The sequence below is a fragment of the Polypterus senegalus genome, chromosome 1 (genome assembly GCF_016835505.1).
Source record: "Polypterus senegalus isolate Bchr_013 chromosome 1, ASM1683550v1, whole genome shotgun sequence".
NCBI classification, from domain to species: Eukaryota; Metazoa; Chordata; class Cladistia; order Polypteriformes; family Polypteridae; genus Polypterus; species Polypterus senegalus.
The window spans coordinates 183078779-183100645 of record NC_053154.1 but is presented as its reverse complement, the minus strand read 5'-3'; positions in this window follow the sequence as shown (position 1 = coordinate 183100645).

The window sequence follows — 21867 nt, the reverse complement described above, 5'->3', positions numbered from 1 at the left end:
TTTTCGGTATGAACCGGTATATCGCCCAGCGCTAATTTGGAGCACAATTGGATGTAAATTTCAGGGTATGAGTTGAAGGATTATGTAGTTTTTTCAAGTCAGTTATGTCTTCACAATCATTGTATATTAACTTGACGACACACAAAATTGTGTTCTGAAGTTATACAAAAAATATTATGCCTGTTGCAGCTAAGATGGGTTTCAAGGAACAGGAATCTAAACATGAAAATAAGAGCTTTAAATTTTTTTTATATAATATATTTATGATCATAGTAAATGGAACAGTCTTAGTTATTCTAACAGTCCTTTTCACAAATCCTTCCTCACAGTTGCAGTCATTGCTTTTCCTGTGCTCACAATTAGGAAATTGATGTACTGACGATGCGTTCAGTACGTTGCCGACTTTATGTGATCAGTTTCCAAGTGATGTGTCAATATATTTACATTTACATACATTTACTTATTTGGCTGACGCCTTTATCCAAGGTGACTTACAAAACATTTCTTTTGGTTGTCCATTTGGAGCAAGGCACGTCAAGTGACTCACTCATGGTCACATAGTGTCAGTAGTGTGGTCCAAAGCCTTAACCACTACATGACAATATTCTTTATTTCAGAGACAATCTTAGTGATTTACATGTGCTCCTGTTTTAGATGACCATCTTTTATTGGCTTGCTTCTGTTTCTACTTTTTAACTTATTATTAAAACATTTGGAAGGTAACATGTCATAAGTTCTATGTGAGAGCACACATGCCTCTTCATAAACTGTTAACAGGCTAACCCTTATGGCCACTCTTTGCAGATTTGGTGCTAACATATTTGCCCTTTTTGACTAAGGTTGTTAGGTCAGCACAGCAAGTATGCATATAGTGAACACCTCAGTTCAGAACTGGTCCACTAATCCTATGCTTGTACCACAGCTGACAACCATAGGAGGGCTTCTGTGTCTTTTCCCCCAGTTAGACTATATCTAATCACTAGAACCCGTATGACTTGTAACTGCGCCAGCTTCACCTGCTTATTGAAAAAGTCCTCCAGTTTACTCAGTGTGTATCTATTCCTTAATAGCTAGTATTGTATTACTACAAATAATACCCAGAATCAGCACTTCACATAAAATTAAAAATTGTTTTTCCTTACTTGTAGTGTTCTTAGCAGGTTTTTAATTCTATAACTATTGTGACTAGCTCTATTATTGTTTTATTCATGTACTTGCCCACTTTTACCTCCAAAATGGTCTTTTTCTTCTTTTGTATCTTTAGGAGGTGGTCCAAATTTTTGTCTGTAGTCCTTTTTCTTTTTTTGTCAGTCATTTTTCTTTATTCCTGGTTGCTGAGTGTTGGCACCAGGCCAAACTTTGCTTCTGTGCACTCATTAGCTTGACCGCTAGTGCCACTCCATCCCAATGTCTTAATTTTAACCTAGTCTCCTGCATATATATTATCCTGTCTTTTGCCCTTGCTGTTTTTATTATGTGCACCAACCCAAAGTCTGTAAAAATCTAAAACGGAAGTAACTGTTGCAGAAGGTTAGGTAAAGACAAAATACCTTTATTTTCTCTTTTGTGTCTTCCTGCACTATCCGATTTTTCCCTTTCAATGCCTGTATCTTTTTTTATGTTAAACTGTGGCCTGAAAATGTGGGCTAAAACCTCTCCCAAATTCAAGTATTTCCAGTATTTTTTGCTAAACCTGATTTCTGTTTTTTATTTGGCCATCTCCTTTTCTTTTTAATTTCAATTACTTTTTTTTACAAACTGCTGTTTCTCTGACAAACAAGCCCATTCCAGTTCTCTATCCTGTTCACATTGCATTCTTTCACCTTATCTCACAACACACATCTCTCTTCTGTCTTATCCTGCTTCATTCCGAGTAACTGCTAAAGTGGCACACTTCCACCATCATTCTTGCACTAGCATTTTCAAAACTTTCATATCGAAACACTTGCAATTTATTTCTACTATTTTTATCTCCCAATTCTGTGTTGTCCACACTTGCTTTCCAGACTCCACTATCCAGCTTATGCCCTGCAGTCGTCAATAGTCATTCAAACTCACAAGTTACTCTGCCTTCTATGATTTATTTTTCCTAAATAAAATGCTATCCTTCTACTAGATACCTTTCCTGAAAGACGTGAATCAGGTATTGATGTAGCATATTCTTTAAATACCAAAAATCATATAGAAAATATAGTGCAGTAAGGAGTAATGAAAGAAAATGCCTTTGCTCTTTTACCGTCCTTTCAGCTCTTACCTTCCTTTCTGTTCACACTCTGACTCTTATTGGTTTCTGGTAAGTCACCCTTGCATGTTTTAGGCTTACAGTCAAATCCCATTATTTTCCTTTTTTTTACACTTTGGCCAGCACACTCATTTTTCCCTCGCATTTTGTGCTTTCTGCTTTAGCAGTGGTCTGTTCTACATGCTAGGACCTCACATTTTTAATGCCAACTGTTACATCTGTCAGAAATCAACTTTAAACATTAACATATCAATTAATTTCGACTTTTAACCACTTTTAATTAATTCCTTCCTTCCTTAATTATACAGTACTACTTTATTACCAATAATACAAGCCACTAACCCTCGTAAAATAGCAGCAGTCTTCTTTATACCTGATGCATCTTTTTATGTCTTTAATCCTTCCTACTCCTTTCCACTGTCTGGCAGTCCCGGCTCAGCATCTGCTTTCCCTAACTGTATGACAGGTTTCCATTTCAGAACTTTAGTCTTCTTACATCTGCCAGATTACTGAAAGTAGAGTTCAAAATGTATTTATCCTTTTCTGAGTCTACAATGCTAATCTGCTGCTATTTTCCAAATTTGTTATGGGTTGACTTACTTTTCCACCTTTTAAACTTCTACTTACACACCCTTCCTATCCACAAAAGTACTTATTATGAGTTAAACCTACAGAGCCAGACACTCCTTAGGATTCCATCTATACAAGTAAATATGGGTGATGCCTATAATGTCTGTCACTCCACAGTACTTATCACTATCTTCGGTGTGAACAACATACAGGTGTCACCCGGGCACATGAAGGCTTATTCACTTTGTTTATAGGCCACTTTACCATCCAACAGTGTGTTATTTCTACCCATCCTGTTCTCTGTTGGAAATGTCTTTCCTAAACCTGCTAAATCCTGTGGGCAAGAAAGCGGTAATCTTCCCACACCAGTTGCCTTATAACCAGTAAATATATGTGTGCACACAAAAACTCAAACATAATTCACAAATATGGTACAAAATATGGTTACTCCAAAATCCTACTAAGCAAGCCAAGTGCTTTGTGGTATTAGAGTCCTAGGTGACCCAATTCTCCCCTTTTATACTCTTTATTATGTAGACTTTACCAGAATACTTTAAATTCTGTGCACTCACCACACTATTAACACTAGAATTACCAGAGCTTATGAAAAAACTCATAGATCCGTCCCACCTTAAATCGCTTCTTAAATCCGTTTGCACTTCTCTGCCAACGTCTTTTGTCCTCTAAATGTGCTGATAAAGACAAGCTGCAAGCAGCCGGCTATTCCATCCCCCCACCGACTTAGAACATGCACAAACTTCTCCCAGCTCATGCCTTGATTGATTATCTGGGAGTGAGGTGGAGTTTTAATGTTGAAATAATAGATTGTTATTTGGAACACACGAATTTGTGTTCCGTTTCTGCAGTAATCTGTGTAAACACATTTTTAAAACAAACGTTTTTCATATTCTAGTAGTAAAGTAAGTTTTTATTCAAAAATATAACTGCAGGAAAAAAGCCACCTTAGCGTGCGACATTGACATGCATTTACTATGACTCCCTCCCCTTTCTTTGATATTTGGACTTCAGGCATCATACATTATATAGTTTATACCTACATTTTGTCATTTACTACTAGAATATGAAAAATGTTTCAGTTTTAAAAATGTGTTTACACAGATTACTGTAGAAACGGAAAACACAAAGAAATGCTTGTGTTACAAATAATGATCTATTATTTCCACTCTAAAACTCTTCTTCCAGTTATTATGATTCCAGTGATTATCCACTTCCCAGATAATCAAGGCATGAGCTGGGAGAAGTTTGTGTAGTTCTAAGTCGGTGGGGGGATGGAGTAGCCGGCTGCTTGTAGCTTGTCTTTATTGGCACATTTAGAGGACAAAAGTCTGGCAGAGAGGTGCAAACGAATTTAAGAAGCAATTTAAGGTGGGACGGATCTATGAGTTTTTTTCGTAGGCTCTGGTAATTCTAGTGTTAAGTGCTATAGCTCAGCACTCCCTCCCTTTTCCCTTTTACATCTATAGCCCCAGGCAACATTATTGAGTAAAAGAATATGCAGGAGAAATTGTTACACATTTAATTATGTATTGTAGGTAATATACCCAACATATTAAATCCGTATGCCCTAAGTGATTTTTGAGTTTATTACATCTTAATTACATACCCAAAAATAAACTGCTTTTCTGCTTATGTAATAAAGGAGCTGCAAATGGTTGAAAAATACAAAGGAAAACAATTCAAATTTTAAAAAAAAGTATATTATTGTTTCTAACAATATTGACTAAATTAAAGTCTCTTTAGGGATTTCTCTCCAAAAAACTGATTTTTACATTACATAAAGAAGACATTTCATGATACACAACCCTAGAATCTATTTTCATTTCTGTCCTAATCTATCAGCTGTCATTGTACCAAGTTTAGATTTCATATCTTATAGCATTGCAAAATTATGGTGTTTGGTACAAAGGGGTCCCTCTTTTTTGGAAATGGTATGTTCTGAGCTGGGGATAATCCTGTGCAGGTTTTTTTTTAGTATGTATTTAGGGTGTCAAAATCAATTTTCGGGTTTAGCATTGCTGCAGTGTGTCTCATAACTATGGACTAGACGTGGATCATGGCTAAGACTAAGTGCAGTTGCAGTGAGCTTTTTGGAGCATGTGAAATTTGCTTACTAACTCGTGAGCAGGTTTAATGGACATAGTGAGGTACGTAATGTTACAAAATAAATTCCACAGCCGTCAGACTGTTACAAACATAGAAAAAATAGCAAATATACCATTAAAAAATATTGTAACCATATTTTATATTTATATTTGGACTCCGCATACATTTAACTGTTTAATCTACAATAAAATGACGCAAAGTCAGTGTCTCTAGAATGTTGTTCGGGTGTCGGTTAGGACAGTGCATGTTAAATATTGCCTCTACTTTCCTTCATGCTGTGTTCCTTTGGGATGTTGTGAAGGTATCTTTGCGAGTGTTTTTCAGATTGGATATGAGATCTCTCATTATATACAGTATATATCACCTGTGCTGTACTGTGAAGTTTGTGCTGCAATGAGACATTCTTTACAAATCTTGTTCAACATTTGACTAGCTGTGATATACACTTTGGTGGTTGTTGGATTAATTTGATTATTAGGAAAAGGTTGATGCATAATGAGTGACAAGTATTTACTCTTTTGTATTATACACATAATTAAAAAATGGGTTTCAGCATTACCAGATTAAGACACCCACAGGATCTGGGGTGGTCACCCTTGGAGATTTAAGCCAGTGGTTACTTATACGTTAAATCGAGGGGTAACAATAGCATTTTAGCTGAGGATGCAGTCGTTTTGATGTCTCACAGATTGCTACAAAACAGCATATGCACTGGTATCCAGTAATGTTGTTGCATTGATTAATAGGTGATTCATTCAAGTTAATTTAAAATTGCTATAAATAACAATGCCATATTGGCATAAACTACAATAAGATCTGCCTCATCATAAAACGGAGTTGAATATATCCTTTTGTGTGTGTGTGTGTTTTTTTTTTTAAAGAAGTAGAAGTTACTAATTACTTTTTAATCACTCAAATATAGCATCTTCTGTTGTACTCTTTCTACCACCTTCTGAGCAAAAAAAGTATGCATGCATTACTGAAAGTAAAACTTTGTTGTGTTTAATCATGGTTTGGCTTGACTGGCACATAATTTGCCTTTTCTTAATGTGTGCAAGTGACATGCTGCAAAAATTGCATGAAGCTGAGTGTTGATTGGTATTGCAAGCTTGCAATATACAACGTGCATACAGAAGGACAAGGACAATGACTTTTTTTAAAAATGTAAGATACTGCTTTAATAGATGTATACTGTTGGGAGTTTTTATCCTTCTTATGTAGGAAACATCAGAGTATTAACAAAGCTGCATTTACCAAAATTTAAAACTGCATTTACATCTAGTGTAGTGTAATCAGTTTACTTCAGATTTATTATCTTGTGTACCCACTATAATTAAATTCCTAATGTACAGACCCTGCTTGTGGGTAGAAGAGAAGGGAGGACAACCTGATTAGTGTCCATAATCAATGTTACAGTAAGAAAAGAAATAAGCAGTTTACATTTTTGAATAGCACTTCTGCATTGTTACAGTATGTACATGGAGAATGCTTCTCTGGTGTTTCACTCTGCCCCAAAGCTCACCGTGTCGCTATCGTGACTTGTGCACTTTTGCTCCTTTCGGTCCTGTTTGTTACTCTGTGATCCATCAAACTCCTACAATCTGCTGTGGCTTCTGTTTTAACCCTTTCATCTCTGTGCATAGAGAGCTGAATGAGGTCTTCTCTGTTGAACGTTTTTGGTTGCGGGGAGCATAGTGAGCTCAGCCCTCACTTTCTTTCTTTGTATAGGCCGAAGTTGGGTAGCCACTGTCCTTCGTGCTGGCTTCTATAAATATACCTGTGCTTTTCCCATTCAAATTGCAAGACAAACTGCACAGGATGCTTCCCCCCCCACAACTACAGCACATTCCTGCTAAACTAGCAAAGCACAGAAACCAAGCATTCCTCCCGCTGCAAATATGGGTGCCTGATAGTTTTCTTATAAGTCTAGAAAGATCAAAACAGAAAGTGACAGTTTTTAGGAAATTTCTTCAAGTGTTTGGAGCCACCCAATGATGATTATTTACACTGACAATGCGAAACTAAACAGTAATGAATGAGATCTTCCACCATCAGCTCGGCACTGTTGATGACAGCAGATTCTGACCTTCCAGTCTGGATGGTGGAGGAGAGATTATTTTGGCAGGGGTAATATCAACCTCCTAATATCCTTTTACAGCTACAGTGGAATAATTTTGCTTAATGCTCAATGCTATAACACACAAAATATAAATAAATGTGATCTTATGATCTCTATAGGTTCTCCTAAAAGTGACATGAATTAGTATGACAGAATTAATTAATAGCAGTTTATGGTAATGTGCCTTACTGGCATTACCAGCAATTACAGTAAGTAAAGTTAGTTTTGTGTCCTCTGCAGTATTAAGAAAGAGGCATTTATTTGGGGGGAAAAAAATGACAAATAGGTATAAAGAAATAAAGCTTGCCTTTTATTTTTCTATTTAGAAAGTGCGGAGGGACATCTTCGCTGACTATATAAGCGGCTTCTGGGGAGCGAAAGTTTGCTCTGCTATTGTCTGGCCGGGATGGCGTTGTCTGTCTCCCAATTATGCGTGTGCCTTCCGTGACCTCGTATCGCTGGAAGAGTAAGAGAAAGTGCAAAGCATCTTGGCATCGGCTTGCTGTGGCATATTAAGGGATCCCGTATTTGTAGTTCTCAGGGTGGTAGCCCGGATGAGGGAAAAAAAGGGGCTTACTTTCAATTTTAGGAGAGAAGCTGACATAGCTATTCACTCACTTGCTGGCCGCTTGCATTTTTATAGGAATTTTGCGGGGCAGGAGATGCCACTCATTGTAGATGTGTCCACGCCATTGTGTGCCCATGGGAGGATGATGTTCAATTGCATAATTGGTCGGCACTAAGGCGCCAGATACAAAAGGGAATTTCTGGCCTCTAGAGGGGGTCTTCTGGTTAGACCTCGCAGAGTGAAGTACTTAGTAGAGCATTCTCGTGAGTTTAACAAGCACTACAGCTTGTCCCTTGATTGTTGTAAATATTTTATTTGTTGTATAAACATCTCTGGATTAGCTTTGGTGGAGGTATTTCTTGGGCTGTGGTTAATGGTGCAGTTTATTTTTGTATATACACTTTTTTTTTCTGTATTTTGAATATTTTTCTTGGTAAACACTGTAATATGCACGGTTTGGCGGAGCAGCTTCCTGACTTGTATAACTGTGGAGGAAGACGCCATATTTTTATTTTGTGTATTTATGGGTTATACTAGTTTGTGTGTATTTTTTTTTTTCTTTTGAGACTTTAAGTCAGCGCTGTTAATACTATATATAATCATCATTTTTTGGCTCCGTTTCATAACTGTTTTGGGTGTCTTTTCTGGTAATGGACTGTGTACACAGATTTATTTTCCAAAGGACATTATTTTTGTTTATTTCTTTATGTGCACCTGTTAATAATAAAACCTCACTTTGTTTTTGCAAAACTGAACCCTTTTTTATCCGTTTCTTCCTGTCTTACACCACCATCCTGATCACGTCCTGTCCCGTATACTAGACATCTAGCGTGTAGGCTGGTGCCCCCCAATTCGCACTACACAGGGTGTCAAACACTTACATATTTACCTTAAGAAAGATAAAATAATACCCATTGGCTTGGATGATATATGTTCACGTGAAGGGGTGGGGTGAATTCGGTACAAGCCTGATGGTTGACCAACGTCTACCCATGAGTTACAGAGAGACAGTTATCCTTCACATATACTATTCTACTTTCTGTATACCGTCCATAAACTTAAAGGTCTTTTCAGACACTTGACATGAATAGCATTTACAGTAAACGAAGGTGACAGTCATTTTGATGTAATGTAACTTAGTGTTTGCAATTACAGGTGCTGGTCATAAAATTAGAATATCATGACAAAGTTGATTTATTTCAGTAATTCCATTCAAAAAGTGAAATTTGTATGTTAGATTCATTCATTACACACAGACTGATGTATTTCAAATGTTTATTTCTTTTAATTTTGATGATTATAACTGACAACTAATGAAAGTCCCAAATTCAGTATCTCGGAAAATTAGAATATTGTGGAAAGGTTCAATATTGAAGACATAAAAGATGTGGTTCCTGACTGGTGGTGTCTGGGCAAGTCTCACAATACATCTATACTAATAAAAGGCAAAGCCCTCACTGACTGACTGACTCATCACTAATTCTCCAACTTCCCGTGTAGGTGGAAGGCTGAAATTTGGGAGGCTCATTCTTTACAGCTTACTTACAAAAGTTAGGCAGGTTTCATTTCGAAATTCTACGCGTAACGTTCATAACTGGAACCTACTTTCGTCCATATATACGGCCATAGCCACATCCTGCAGCTCAGTCGCCGTGTGAGGTGGAGTTGCGTCCCGCATCATCACACCTCCCACATAATTGAGTGCCTGCCCATATAAGGTAAATATTCGCGGGTGAAGGACTGTGCTTAGCATATTCTACATGCTACCGCGGAAACCCTCTGACACTGAACAAGCCTTTGTACACATATTAATAGGAAAGCAAGGTGTAAAGCTTAAGTTTAAATTATGTTCATAGACACTGCCGCTAAATATTCGCAGGCAAATCCACAACTTAATACCGGGAATGCCTGTTAAACATCTTAGAATCACGAGTACCGATTTGGGTAGTGATCACTTCGATGAATGAAACCTGTTCAAAAAACGCATTACACAATTGAGAAGGCAGCAAAAGAATATAAAGCGAGTGACGCATACAAGCATATTCATGAGTGCAGTTACTTCGGAAACAAAGCACGCTTGTAAACGTAAAGTTTAAATTAAATTCATAGACAGGCTGCCGCTGGCGTTCATCATTCCCACGACGAATACAATATTCGCGAGATAAAAGTTTAATGAGAAGACGCAGGGTTTAAACGAGACTTTGGATCACTTTGTAACAGAGTTAAAATTGCTCTAACGGAGTTTAAATTGCTAGTATGCCAGTTTGCCAGGTCTGAGCTAACATTAAATAAAGCCGTCGACATCGCAAGATCACACGAGATAGCACAAGCACAGCTAAGAAGCTTCGATGCATGTACTCTGAGCGACTCGCGTGAACTGACTTTGTAGGACTGGGAAAGGTTAAATTAAGTTCATAGACACGCTGCTGCTAAATATTCGCAGGCAAATCCTCAACTTAATACCGGGAATGCCTATTAAACATCTTAGATTCACGAGTACCGATTTGGGTAGTGAACACTTCGATGAATTAAACCTGTTATCTTTATATATTGTAGCAGATAGAGGCGTGGTCCACCTCTAACACTCTCAGGTACCACTCTGAACACCAGGTGAAAGTATAATACTTATTATTTTTATTACTATATAGTGCACCAAGCACCCTCCACTCCACACTCATAAACCACAAATAACACTACAATTTTCTCTTCTCCTTGCCCAGACACTTCGCCCTCCTACCTCCCAGCTCAGCTCAGTGTCTGGACTGAGGCATCGTCCTTTTATAGCCCCTGACCCGGAGGTGTTCCTGTCCCAACAGTCCACATTTCCTTTTTCCTTCCGGGTCAGGGGAAACGGTCCTTTTTTTCAACCCGGGAGCACGTCGTTCCTTCCTCTCACATGTCCGTGACGTACTCCCGGGTCATACGGCACAAAAGATCCCATAAGCCCCCCCACAGCGACTCCTGGTGGCCCCCAAGGTATCCAGCAGGGCTGTGTATAAACACTACAAAGTCCATGAGGCCCTGCTGGACCTCGGGGCACTATCCTGCTGTCGGGAGAGCTCCTCCTGGCGGCCTGGGGGTGAGGACCGGCATGAAAAGCCGGCAGTCCTCCACAATATACACAGCGGAACCTCGGGTCACGAACGTCTCGGACCACATACAAATCGGGTTACGACCAAAAAATTCGCCAAACTTTTGCATCTGTTCACGACCACATGCTCGGGTAACGGACATGCCAGTTTCACTTCCGGTTCGTACGCGCCAATAATTTCCACGTGTTCATTCTCACCCTGTGCATTCCCTGTGCAGCGAGAGAGAGAGAGCATGAGAAGACAGTTAAAGAAGGTAGTAATGCCGAGAAGGCAGTTAAAGAATTTACCGGCCTTGTTGTTTAAAGAGACTGCTTTGAGCATTCTCTTGGATTTTAACCTCCACTTCACTTCTGTTTTTATGGGATCATTTATTTATTGAAGGATTCTGACAGCACTGCACTTTAATATGGACTTTGTTTTTGATTGTTGTTTTGTTTATTTTAATAAAAACACTTGGCACTTTTTGCACCATCCAATTGCTCCATTGTAGTGCCTCACTGTCATGCTCATCGGTAACTTTGCCGACGGTGACGGGTTTAACACTAGAATTACCAGAGCCTACGAAAAAACTCGTAATTCCGTCCCACCTTAAACTGCTTCTTAAATCCCTTCACACCTCTCCGCCAGCGCCCTTTGTCTTCTAAATGTGCTGATAAAGAGAAGCCGGCTATTCCATCCCCCCACCAATTTAGAACGTGCACGAACTTCTCTCAGCTCATGCCTTGATTGAGTATCTGGGAGTGAAGTGGAGTTTTAGAGCGGAAATAATAGATCGTTGTTTGGAACACACGCATTTCATGTCTGTTCAGTTTCTACAGTAATCTGTGTCAACACATTGTTAAAACAGAAACTTTTTTATATTCTAGTAGTAGATGACAAAATGTAGGCATAAACTATATAATGTATGAAGCCTGAAGTCCAAATAGCAAAGAAACATTTTCACAAGAATAACACAATTGCACTTTTATTCAAACATATAACTGCAGAAACAAAAAGCCGCCTTAACATGCGACATTGACACCAGTTTACTGTAACTGACTCCGTGGCTCAATAGACTCGGCCCCCGCTTGGGAATCAAGGGGTTGCGGGTTCGATCCTGCGCCCCTCCGTTTTGAGAAGTAAACTGCTCTTGTCTTACTGTTTTAAAATAAAAGCATACATTTGATTTCAGTCTGTAACAGCCGGTGCAGTTTATGATCCTTGTACAGGTTAGCTTTTTTTTTTTTATTCACTTTTCACTCTCTCAGTCGCCTTCAGAATCAATCCATACAACCCCATCTGACACGGCTGTTTTCACTAAAGACGCGCTATAGCTCTGCAGTGTACCACGATGCATACTAACGCACAATCAAGGGTTCTGACACACAAACGCTGGCGAAGCTGCCTTCTTCGTATCTCACCGTCACTTGCTTTTCGTTTTATTGAGTGTTCCTGCCAGTCCCCGCATGTTGCTGTATGCTTTTTCTTTTGTACTACAGGACATGCAGAGGAAAGAATGGTAAAGACCAGTAACTTCGGCGCTATATGCAATCATCAGACACTCCCCATCTGCCCGTGTCGCTCAAACACAGGAACATATATTGGTGTAAAGTATAACAAAAGTGCACTTTTATTCAAGTGCACTTTTCCATCGCCTTTTCCTGTAAGAAGCAGTATACACACTTCTCTCTATCCAGCATACAGCAACATGCGGGGACTGGCAGGAACACTCAATAAAACTGAATAAAAAGAAAATCAAGTGACGGTGAGATTGCGAAATGAAGTGTCTGCGTGCACTTTTCGTGGCATTACACGTGTATTTTTTGAGCATGCCAGTTTGAGCAGTATAAAAAGTATTGAAAAGTATAACAAAACAACGGGCAGATGGGGAGTGTCTGATGATTGCATATAGCGCCCGAACTTACTGCTCTTTACTATTCTCTCCTCTGCGTGCCCTGGAGTACAAAAAACAGAATACAGGCGCTTATAGCTCTGCGTTGTACCACGATGCATACTAACGCCCCCCCACCTGGTTCTGACACACAGACGCTGGCGAAGCTGCCTTCTTCATATCTCACCGTCACTTGATTTTCTTTTATTCAGTTTTATTGAGTGTTCCTGCCAGTCCCCGCATGTTGCTGTATGCTGGATAGAGAGAAGTGTGTATACTGCTTCTTACAGGAAAAGGCGATGGAAAAAGTGCACTTGAATAAAAGTGCACTTTTGTTATACTTTTACACCAATATATGTTCCTGTGTTTGAACGACACGGGCAGATAGGGAGTGTCTGATGATTGCATATAGCGCGGTTACTGGTCTTTACCATTCTTTCCTCTGCATGTCCTGTAGTACAAAAGAAAAAGCATACAGCAACATGCGGGAACTGGCAGGAACACTCAATAAAACGAAAAGCAAGTGACAGTGAGATATAAGAAGGCAGCTTCGCCAGCGCTTTGTGTGTCAGAACCGGGGTGATTGTGCGTTAGTATGCATTCGTGGTACACTGCAGAGCTATAGCTGCCTTTAGTGAAAACAGCCGTGTCAGATGGGGTTGTATGGATTGATTCTGAAGGCGACTGAGAGAGTGAAAAGTGAATAAAAAAAAAGCTAACCTGTACAAGGATCATAAACTGCACCGGCTGTTACAGACTGAAATCAAATGTATGCTTTTATTTTAAAACAGTAAGACAAGAGCAGTTTACTTCTCAAAACGGAGGGGCGAGGATCGAACCCGAACCCCTTGATTCCCAAGCGGGGGCTGAGTCTATTGAGCCACGGTGTCAGTTACAGTAAACTGGTGTCAATGTCGCATGTTAAGGCGGCTTTTTGTTTCTGCAGTTATATGTTTGAATAAAAGTGCAATTGTGTTATTCTTGTGAAAATGTTTCTTTGCTATTTGGACTTCAGGCTTCATACATTATATAGTTTATGCCTACATTTTGTCATCTACTACTAGAATATAAAAAAGTTTCTGTTTTAACAATGTGTTGACACAGATTACTGTAGAAACGGAACAGACATGAAATGCGTGTGTTCCAAACAACGATCTATTATTTCCGCTCTAAAACTCCACTTCACTCCCAGATACTCAATCAAGGCCTGAGCTGAGAGAAGTTCGTGCACGTTCTAAATTGGTGGGGGCATGGAATAGCCGGCTGCTCCGAGCTTCTCTTTATCAGCACATTTAGAAGACAAAGGGCGCTGGCGGAGAGGTGTAAAGGGATTTAAGAAGCAGTTTAAGGTGGGACGGAATTACGAGTTTTTTCGTAGGCTCTGGTAATTCTAGTGTTAAGGGCTCCCGGAAGCGAGATTGGAGCATGCAGCGACCCCGCATCGTCACATACTTTACCTCAAAACTGTAATCTCCTCTCCACCCAGTTCCTCTTCACTTCCTTCATGCCAGAACTCAACTCATGCAAGGTTAGTTTTTTTGGTTGTTTATGGTTAGTCTTTGTATAAATTACGGATTTTTCACATGTTCATTTTTTTTCCCCTGTGCTTAAAACTCATTAAAAAAAGTGTTTACAGAGAGCGGTTCGTAAGGCTGTAGCGTGAACTCTTGCAATGTTAGTTTTCTCTGTTCAAGGTTTTCTCAGTGTTATTCTATGTTTTTACATTTAGTTTACTATTACACTGTACATTCTGTGGTATAATTAACTATTTTTGTGCTTAAAAATCTTTAAAAAAATACATTTACATACAGCTCATATGGTCCGGAACGGATTAATTGTATTTACATACAATCCTATGGGGGAAATTACTTCGGGTCACGAGCAAATCTTTTTGCGAAGAGAGTTTTGGAATGAATTACGGTCGTGACCTGAGGTTCCAATGTATATATGTATGTGTGTGTGTGTATATATATATATATATATATATATATATATATATATATATATATATATATATATATATATATATATATATATATATATATATATATATATATATATATATATATATATATATATATATATATATAATATAATACACACACACACGGTAGAGTCTCGCTTATCCGACATAAACAGGCTGGCCGAACGTTGGATAAGCAAAAATGTTGGATAATGGCAGGTGTTAAGAAAAAAGCTATTAAACTTCAAACTATGTAATAATTTTACACATTACGAACCTAATAATCATGTTTTACAACAAAACTACAGAATAAATTAACTGAAAAAATGAACTTACAGTTACAGAATTGTCTGACGTTAAATACAGTATGTACTGTACTTAAAAAGTTCAGTCCTGTGATGATTTAAAGACATTTTTGATCGTAGTCTGCTTTCCTGACGAGTGACATTTCTTTACTGTGAAGTCTCGCCATCTTTGTGGCATCATTATGTCGATTCCTGTAGCTTCTTCTTGTTGCTCAATGTAATTAATTGCAGTTTCTAGCCTTAACTCCATCACTAATATAGTCAACATCTGTACGAGCGTATACTGTTTACTACAGCATTGTGACTGCGTGTATGTGTTTTTGTAGTGACGTCCCCGTCTTGCACCCGAAAACTCGAACCTGAGTCTCAGTACTTTTAGCAACACCAGCTTTATTAAGTTTGAAACAGCAACAGCAAGGTTATTTAATGTAGCGGGATCTTTCATTCTCCTATACACAGACACAGCAGTCAGGCAGGGTTGAGGGGAAAGTAATACTGAGCCCAGCGCATTTATAATGTCCCTTGTTCCTTGTATCACCCCGCTTATAGCATGTCCGCAAACTTTTCGGATTGGCTTTTACATCGAACTGCTACAGCACTGGGAGACTGCGATTGCTTTGGGACGCTCTTCCGCGTGTCGTCCCATTGGGTGGAATCCCACAAGAGTTTAGAAACTCACTCACACCAGCCATGATTCTTTTCAAAGGTAAAGTGCAGGTTAATTTGCTTTATGTGTTTTTACTTTATATGTTGTATTAATCATTTTTATATGAATAGTTTTGGGTTGTAGAACGAATCATCTGAATTTCCATTACTTCTTATGGGGAAATTCGCATTGATATACTGTACGAGTGCTTTGGACTGCAAGCACATTTCCAGAACGAATTATGCACGCAAACTGAGGTTCCACTGTAATTAGCTGCATCAGAGTCAGGAGCAACAAAAAATAGACTACGCTAACGGCAGCTGGAAAAAAAACGCCTACCTCCCTCCATTCTCCCAAAGTTCTGATTATCTTCTTCACCTTCTGACTGTAAGGCCCTACAATGGATAGCGCACACAGCAGAAATTATCATTTTCTGTCCATCTTGGCCAGCTGGCCTTTATCGGGCCATCAGATGGACACCTAAAAAAAAGTCCTTAAATAAAGAATTTTTTAAATTGTATATGTCTTATGCAAGTGTGCATTATTTTTCTTAATTTTAATTTGTTTTTCTTTGCATGTAATTTGTTCTTTGACATCTTGTGTAATACATTAGCTACATTATCTGTATGAAAATGTGTTATAGAAATAAATGTTGCTGTCAATGGGACCTTTTTACCCCCACTAGTGACATCTTTATTATCAGTTTCATCCACAAAGACTATAGCAATGTGAAGGATCGCTCCCACTTCTCTCACTGTCTTTTTGTCCTACTTCCATTTGGCAGAAAGTACTGTAGCATCTGAACCAGTTCTGCAGCAGTGTCTACCTCTTGGCTGTCCAGTCTCTGAAGTCTGTGCTGGTGCCAAACTTACAGATCTGATCGTAGTAGTTTATTTATATGAAGTACATATGTTACACTTTTTACTGCAGTTTTAGTTGTTAGTAATAATTTGAAATAGGTAGTAACAAATACAGTGGAAACTCGGTTCACGACCATAATTCGTTCCAGAACTTTGGTCGTGAACCGAAGCAGTTTCCCCCCATAGGATTGTATGTAAATACAATTAATCCGTTCCAGACAGTACAAACTGTGTGTAAATATGTAAATATATGTAAAGATTAAGCACAAATATAGTTAATTACACCATAGAATGCACAGTGTAATAGTAAACTAATGTAAAAACATTGAATAACACTGACACAAAACACCCAGGCTCCCTGCTCAGCTATAGGAGCTGGCTCGCTCGCGCTCCCTCCCTCCCTCAGCTACAGGAGCAGGCTGGCTGACGCTCTCTCTCTGTAGCACGCGCGCACACACACACACACACACACACACCCTATCCTTCCCCCATCCCTTCCCTGTCAGCTGCCCCCTCTCTCTCTGCGCTTGCTTGTTCACGCTCTCTAATCTCTCTGTAGCACGTGCTCGTGCAGCATTTTTTTAAAAATGAATTTTAAGCACAGCAGAAAAAAACGAACATTAAAACAAATCCGAAGTGCAGTGCATGCAAAAACCAACTCGCAAGCAACCAGAAAAGATTGCAGGAGATCACGCTATTAAACTTAAAGCCTAATCGCTGTAAACACTGTTTTTAAAATGAGTTTTAAGCACAGCGGAAAAAGGGACATTTGAAAAAGATAAAAGTAACATTGCAACAAATCGCTATGAACTGAAAAATTAACTTTGAAAAATCCGTAATACAAAAACCACCAAGAAAACTAACCTTGCATGAGTCGAGTTCTGGCATGAAGTGTTTTTCTTCAGGTGTTTTCTCTCTTGGGTTTCTGGTGCTTTTAGCTGGTAGGAGTGAAAGCCTCATGCAGCCATTCCAAAAACAAACTCCTTGTGACCCAATCCTTCGTGTTTGCGCCCCACATTACTGGCAGTCTGGCTTTGTTTACATTGTGCTGCTTGAAAGTACGAGGGTTCTCAGATTGGTAAATGAGTAAACTGGTAAACATTTTTTCCACCTTTTGTAATTTCTTTCTTTACTTTGATTTCAATTTTCTTCAAAACTTTCTTCTGACCACTCTCCACTTGCTTAGAAGCCATAGTTAACTGCAAAAGCACACGAAATACTGTAGAGCACAAAGAGAGTGCACGTCTTATTGAAAACAATGAACAAGGAGCGGCTTTGCTTAAATGAAAAGCATGGCAGGCCTCTTTCTCTCTCAGGCTGCCTGTGGGGGGAGGGGGATGGTTTCGCTTGCACTACAGCCTACAGATAGGCAGGCAAACACGTGCAGCAATCTCCTCCTCCCCCTTCCCAGCAGGCACGTGCTCGCTCACTCTTGCTCTCTCTCTCTCTCTCAACTGAGGACGCAAGGGAAACTGGCTTGTTCAGCAAACACGTGCAGCAATCTCCTCCTCCCCCTCCCTAGCAGGCACGTGCTCGCTCACTCTTTCTCTCTCTCTCTCTCTCTTTCAGCTCAGCTTGCAGGTAGGCAAGGGAACCTGGCTTGTTCGTATACCGAGTGTGTGGTTGTGAACCGAGGCAAAAGTTTGGCGATCTTTTTGGTCGTGAACTGAGTTGTACGTGAACCGGGACGTTCGTAAACCGAGGTTCCACTGTATCTATTCGCTTTCCAATTTTTTATTTATTTATAGTGTGGTATAGTTCACTACCTGTTCTGTACTTGTCCTGTTTTTATGTATACTGTCTGTAGCACTGCTATCACGGGGGACATTATTCATGCCACTGCATGCTGCATTACTGGTTATAAATTGTATGACATTAAAGCCACAGTTTCTGTTTAATGCCAGACACAGGGAAACATTACCTGCTATACAGTAGATTGGGGGTTTTGTGTTGCAATTCACACATCTTCTCCTACATTTTGTTGACAGTTGCCCACATAAAAGATGAATGTGTGCTTATTTTTTATTTATTAATTTATTTATTTTGAATTTTGCTTTTTTCCCCAGTTTTTCAGTCTGGAGTTAACCAAGTACATACATACTACCATCTTCTTCCAGTGCTGGGTTATGGGGATGGGGACATTGCCTTTCCTGGTAGCCCTGTCACATGGGAGGAAACAGGTAGTCACATATGCCACAAATGCACCTAAACTAGTTTTTCTGTGCCGCCTTTGGGTCACAGGTAGCCATTTCTAAATTACAAGCACACAAGCCTTGTTTTCGGTTTATTCTGAGCCCAACTAACCCCAAAAAAAAAACCACTAAAGGGACTGAACATAATGTACAGAATGTGTGTGTGTGTGGTTTTTTTAAATTTTTTTTATTTTTATAAATCCCGCTATTACCTCCAGTGGGTTGCTCCCCAATTACCCCATCCCCATTATGTAGTCATGCTTGTTTCTGCATCAGAGATGTGGTTGAGTGTGATTAGAAATGGAATGACAACATGGGCTGGTGTTGCTTTCAGATTATAATATTATACCATGAGCATGTCATAAGCTAAAAGTTAATTGTAAACGGGAGGTCCTCATGTGAAATACTGAGGTGTACTTGGTACGCTAAGAAACTTTGCCAGTGCTGTATGATGAAATTGAAAGAGTACTGCTCAGATAACTACATAAGGAAGAACATACAACAGACAGTGTCCGGGTATGGTTATTGTACCCATGGTACTTGCACTGTGAAACAGGAAGCTGCAGTACTTACAAGTCAAATGCAGCATCAAGTCCTTCAGCAAATACAACATTCTCAATAGAATCAAAACTATTATCAGAATCTGACCCAAGCCTTGTTAGTAACGGTTCATAAAAATAAGCTTTCACACATGCAATGTATTTTCCTCCTTTTACTCACAGCTGTAACCTTTAATACGAATGATCAGTCATAGACAACTGTACATCATTGAAATGCCCTGAACCTCCTCAGCTGTTCTGCTCTCTTCAGATTAGAATAGACCAGTGCTTCCCAAACTCTGTTCTGGGGACCCACTGTGGATGCAGGGTTCCAACCAGCCTCTGTTTTTAATTTGACTCCTGGGCTAATTAAATGAACTGTTATTTTCCAAGTTCTTTGTTTTGGGAACAATATAGAAATTAAGTTTCTAATTGGTAAACTTTGTCCTATTCTTACCAAAGATTCTTATTGCTCAATTCCAATTTGCTTTTTATGGTCTTGTGACTTTCCCGCCGCTTCCCCAAAAACCTGGTTATTGAATGTTTAAGAATTTCTCCTTGCCTTCTGAGAATCCTAATTGCTAGTTAGTTCCATTCACAAAAGTTAATCATTTGTATCTTATACCTTGGAAACGCATTTGCATGGGACTAACTGCCAGTATCATTTGTCATCTGGGCGTACTTGGTTTGAAGCATATTCTTTCTCATAGATTGATTCAGTCTTCCTGTTTTGTCCTTCTGGATATTTCTTTCTCTCTATTAACAAGGGATAAGTGAAACAACACAATTGTTACTAGGTTGGCCTACTCTTTCACATTTTAAGATTAATACACACACCATATTCAAAAAAGTATGAGTGGTGCTTTACTGTAAGTCATTCTGTAATATTCTGCATTGTATCCCAGCTACATAATACATAAGTGATGACTAATGGCAGTTAATCCTTACTACTCTACATAAGGACTCACTGTCTTGGAAACTCACAAAGTATGGGTGTTCCTGAGACACAGGTAGGCTTGTATCCCTTTTGGTTATGTGCCACTCATCAGCCAGCAGTGTCTCTTATATCGCACCTGTCCTTCCAGTTGAGGTACATCCTTTAAGTCTTGATAAACCCTGCAGCAGTGAGTAAATGTCAGTTTCCCCTGCACCAGGTGCCCTAATATTTATCACTTCAATTACTCTAAATATAAAGACTAAATATAGAAATATGAAAGCAACATAGTATTTATTGTATTATAATAATGACAATAGAAGAAAATATAATAGTAAATAAAATTGTTGGCAAAAAATTTATACAGTAGTCAAAGAAAAAGGTTGCTGAAAATCGACAATAGTCTTGGCGACTGTTTAATTCAGCAGTTAGCATGCTGAATAAGTTTGTTTTCCAACGTCTAGATGAATGGTCACTCTCTCTTTCTGTTGGGTTTCACTTTCTAATGTCACTATGTTCTTCAGATGCTTCATTATTTATGTTAAATTCATACATTGGGATCCAGGACTTGACAACCATGATTGGCTGGCTATCCTAGTGTGTGACTGACTCTGCTTTAAAGCTTTAGTTCTGTGCATATTTTTACTGTTTCCCTTCTTTCTTATCATTAAGTTTTAAACTGACTGACTATTTTAGATCATACATTTCTAGGATAACAAACCAAATGCATTAATGTTATAGATTACTGGTAAATTACAGGAATAATGTGTATAAGAAAGGGTAATTGCATTGTAATTAAATTGCCTTAATTGTCCTATAAATTCTTTTGTAAATCATTTTCATCATGGTTCATTTGAGCAAAATTAAAAAAAAAATCTCTACCAGAACAGCAGCTGGTTGACTGTCCATGTGGTCAGTGCACCTGTATATTCTAAAGATTCTTTGTTAACATTAGAATTACCATAGCCTATGAAAAATCCATCCCACTTTAAATCGCTTTTTAAATCCGTTTGCACCTCTCCGCCAGCGTCTTTTGTCCTCTTAATGTGCCAATAAAGTCAAGCTGCAAGCAGCTGGCTATTCCATCCCCCCACCAACTTAGAACATGCACAAACTTCTCCCAGCTCATGCTTTGATTGATTATCTGGGAGTGAAGTGGAGTTTTAGAGTGGAAATAATAGTTATTTGGAACACATGCATTTCATGTGTGATTCATTTCTACAGTAATCTGTGTAAACACATTTTTAAAACAAACGTTTTTCATATTCTAGTAGTAAATGACAAAATGTAAGCATGAACTATATAATGTATGAAGCCTGAAGTCCAAATATCAAAGAAACACTTTCACAAAAGGTACAAATATAACAGAACAAGTGCGCTTGTTCAAAAAAGAAGTGGGATAGTCAGAGAGATGCAGAAAGTAGACGTGAGTACAAGGTGATGAGGCACAAGTTGAAGAGAGAGGTGACGAAGGCTAAAAAAAAGGGTATAATGAGTCATATGACAGGTTGGACACAAAGGAGGGAGAAAAGGACCTGTACTGATTGGCTAGACAGAGGGACCGAGCTGGGAAAGATGTGGAGCAGGTTAGGGTGATAAAGGATAAAAATGGAAACGTACTCACAAGAGAGGAGAGTATGTTGAGCAGATGGAAAGAGTACTTTGAGAGGCTGATGAATGAAGAGAACGAGAGAGAGAAGAGGTTGAATGATGTGGAGATAGTGAATCAGGAAGTGCAACGGATTAGCAAGGAGGAAGTAAGGGCAGCTATGAAGATGATGAAAAACGGAAAGGCCGTTGGTCCAGATGACATACCTATGGAAGCATGGAGATGTTTAGGACA